Source organism: Electrona antarctica (assembly GCF_951216825.1).
Source record: "Electrona antarctica genome assembly, chromosome: 17".
Lineage (NCBI taxonomy): Eukaryota > Metazoa > Chordata > Actinopteri > Myctophiformes > Myctophidae > Electrona > Electrona antarctica.
This window is the reverse complement of record NC_136798.1, coordinates 43,421,894-43,425,915: the sequence shown is the minus strand read 5'-3', so window position 1 is coordinate 43,425,915 and position 4,022 is coordinate 43,421,894. Positions and strand designations below refer to the sequence as shown.

The 4,022-nt window shown below is 45.5% G+C and overlaps 1 pseudogene across 1 annotated transcript in view; it reads right to left on the bottom strand.

Moving 5' to 3' along the window:
• LOC306941147 (myelin transcription factor 1-like protein) overlaps window positions 1-3,066 on the bottom strand; it is a 38,593-nt pseudogene extending 35,527 nt beyond the window's left edge. The window contains exon 1 of the transcript in view: window positions 3,002-3,066. The product of the transcript in view is annotated as a myelin transcription factor 1-like protein (transcript). The remainder of the gene's footprint in view (window positions 1-3,001) is intronic.
• Window positions 3,067-4,022: the final 956 nt, after the last annotated feature.

Genomic DNA, 4,022 nt, shown 5'->3' with positions numbered 1-4,022 from the left:
CCTATTAACTTAAAGTCTTATGGCTTCTTAGGCCTCATTCAAACACCAATCAAGCAAATGTTTGGTCGTTTTTGTAGGCCACCAAAATGCGGAGGGGGGGGGGGGGGGGGGGGGGAGGGGGGGCAGAACAGCACCAGCAATCAAACACGAATGTTTGGTCAAACCATGTGACTCCCATTGGAAAAGGACTGTGGCCTAAAAAAAACGACCAAACATTTGCTTGATTGGCGTTTGAATGAGGCCTATATTAGTTAATAGGCATATTCATTGTTATTTGCACTGCAGTCTTGGCCAAGTTACGCTATGCCTATTGGCTATTAAGTCATCTTAGCTTAATTGCGGTGCTTATTCTTCAAACAAACAGGAAAAAAACAAACACTTTAACTCTTTTTTTTCAAGGATTTCTATATAGTTTTTAGACTTCTCTATGGCATAATCCCGTTTTTTAATGATTTATTGAAAATTCTCTGTTGTGAATGTGTGACAACGAAAGACCTTCAGAGAAAGCTTGACTTCTCTGAAGGTGAACTGAGTTGATAAAATGTTTAGTTTTTGTGTTGGAAGCCATTTAAAAGAGCCTGCATTTACACTGGGTAGTGTTTCTAGGACAACAAAAAAAGTTATGCCCGGTTGAAGTTTTATTTTCTAAATAACTTTTTTTCTGCTGGGCGTACATAGCCATGCAATATCTCATTTTAAAGGGTGAGTTGTCTAGTTCAATTAAAATAAAATAAAAAGTTTCTCACATGTACCACTGTAGATATTTTGCCATCTATAAATAGCATGGTCAGTCATGATCAATCTGACCTATCCAGCTAAAAGTCCCCCTAGCTCTGAATTGGAACATCATATAAACTCAATTCTTTTTTGGGGTAAAATTAGACATTCTAACGCACATTTTGATATATACCATGTTTACATAGTCTTACCAGTACCTTGTCTATTCATGCATGTATCTCAAAAACCTGTTGTGAAGAAACAGTTTTGATAAAAAACACATCCAAGGACATTGTTTTGATATGACTTTGTGCCCATGATATGTATCAAAATATAGACTTGAATGTATACTGTATTATAACAAAAAATTGGGTTCTTACCATCTACCGTTACAGAGTAAATCACAGTTGAAACTCGCTTAGTCAAACCATAAACCTCAGAATAGTGAACAAAATAGCCATGACAGGTCTAACTCATTGTAAAAGCGTCTTTTATTTTTTATGACTATTAACATAATACAATTATAATAAATATTACAGAAAATAAATAGGCCTACATACAAAACAGTTGTCCCCAAACTCCCCAGTGTCCCCAAACCACTGCATTCCAGTTGTTCTTGACGGTGTGTGTGTGTGTAGGCTAAATTAAAAAAAAACAACAACAACTGAAATGAATGAATGCATCCGGTTCAGTGTCGGAGAACTCCATCGCAGTCTTGACTCTTCGTCTTCATCATCATCATCATCATCATCATCATCATCATCATCATCATCATCATCATCATCCTCCTCCTCCTCCTCCTCATCTGATGCCAGTTCTAAATATATAAAAATAAACATTTAGCTGTAGTCAGCCCGGCCAATAGCCAGTTGGGGGGGGGGGGGGGGGGGGGGACGTAGGCTATCTGACATCATCGTCATCATCATCATCACACGGAGACACACTAAACAATGTACAATCATGATTGTATACAATATACAATGAATGCCATTATCATGCAAGCTCATACGTCAATGAAACGTCATACAGATCTTATATAATACGCTACAGTTAGCTTCACTCCCCGTCCCCCCTCCGATCCTTGTAGCAAGGTCATCATAACCACGCATTGCTTCAGTAAACGATGCATGTTTGTTCTCCGTCTTTGTAGACAGTAAATAAAAGGAGCGAACATTACTCTAAAGATCAGATCGCCTATAAGGCACGCTACAATATAAAATAATTGTACTGCCATGCGTGCATGCCTGCTACGATACATTTGTACTGCACCGACCAACCGATCGACACCAACCCCCCCTCCAGCCATTAGCCAGCACCAATGCACCGACCAACCGATCGACACCAACCCCCCCATTAGCCAGCACCTTTGGTGCTGGCTAATGGCTGGGGGCCATCGTGGTGAGTCATTCTGGCGTCATGATCTGACTAGTAGTAGTAATTATCCAAGCATCTATTTGTAGCGATCATCTTATGATTTCTGATCACTATAGAAGGGCATTTTCTACAATAAGATTACCTGGAAATTAGACTTTAATATATTAGTGCCCCTCACTTTACACGGGTGTGATTTTTTAATAGAGGGATAGGTATAGCCAGTAGGCTGACAGGAAATGGGGAGAGAGATGGGGGGGTGATCATGCAGTAAAGGCCGTCGGGATCGGGAGTCGAACCCGCGGCACACTGCCAGACTGGATTACCAGCCAATAATAATAATTACCAGTAAGACGCCCTGAGGGTGAGAAGGGCAAAGAGCTTCTATACTGCACAGTTAAAAAGCAGGAGTTCAACTATAAATCTATGGTGGTGTCTATGAGGTCAGGTTACTGGCCGGGTCCATATATGCAGATCTAGGTGATCCAGTCTTCTCCATGACACGTGCCATATATGGAGCGAGTTTGATGAGGTCAGATCAACATATGGAATGTCAGAACAGGTCAGGTCCATATATGGAGATCTAAGGGTTTGATGAGGTCAGCACAAATATGGAATTAATTCTGTACTGGCCATATGCATGGAGCATGTCTTGAGGCATGACGGACGCGAGATGCAGGTTTTCATAGTATAAACTGCGACCTACGGTCGCTATAATAATAAAAATAATAAAAGTAATAATAATAATAAATAATGATTATTAGTGTGGTTGCTGTAGGAAACCAGACTATTGTTTTTTCCCATTTTTTTGTCACCTATACCCTAGACCTAGAGTAACCTCTTTTCTGTAAACTTTTATTTTGAGTTAGAAAATGTGATATCCGATTCCTTGCACCAAACAGCTGCATCGTACCTGGTGAGGGGGATACGGTACGTGTCATTCCCATATCTGCTGCCTAAGACTGGTCTAAGATACATATGAGCTTAGGGTCAATGAGTCAGGGTCAATTCTTCATATATTGACCCATGTCATTTTCGCCTTGTGTTATAAAATAAACTGAATGATAGCACCCAGAGTGTTGATTTAACTTTAGAGAGTATAAATGGAACCAAATTGATCCGTAAGGGTTCATTTGAAGAGTGCAAACTGGTTAAGTAATCAATTGGCAGGTGTGGGGTTGCCATGGCAATCAATTGGTTGAGGCAGAGGCTGGAAATTACACAGGTTAGGGGACTTGGCCTCATTAGGTCCACTGGCAGAGCATGACCAGAGCCTTTTGTGGTGTTTCTGGACAACGGTGCATGCCACTGACTCATGGATGGAGTTGACTGACTCATGGATGGAAGTTGGTGGGGCAAAGGGTTGTCGAGTTACGCAGGCAGGCAGGCAGGCAGGCAGGCAGGCAGGCAGGCAGGCAGGCAGGCAGGCAGGCAGGCAGGCAGGCAGGCAGGCAGGCAGGCAGGCAGGCAGGCAGGCAGGCAGGCAGGCAGGCAGGCAGGCAGGCAGGCAGGCAGGCAGGCAGGCAGGCAGGCAGGCAGGCAGGCAGGCAGGCAGGCAGGCAGGCAGGCAGGCAGGCAGGCAGGCAGGCAGGCAGGCAGGCAGGCAGGCAGGCAGGCAGGCAGGCAGGCAGGCAGGCAGGCAGGCAGGCAGGCAGGCAGGCAGGCAGGCAGGCAGGCAGGCAGGCAGGCAGGCAGGCAGGCAGGCAGGCAGGCAGGCAGGCAGGCAGGCAGGCAGGCAGGCAGGCAGGCAGGCAGGCAGGCAGGCAGGCAGGCAGGCAGGCAGGCAGGCAGGCAGGCAGGCAGGCAGGCAGGCAGGCAGGCAGGCAGGCAGGCAGGCAGGCAGGCAGGCAGGCAGGCAGGCAGGCAGGCAGGCAGGCAGGCAGGCAGGCAGGCAGGCAGGCAGGCAGGCAGGCAGGCAGGCAGGCAGGCAGGCA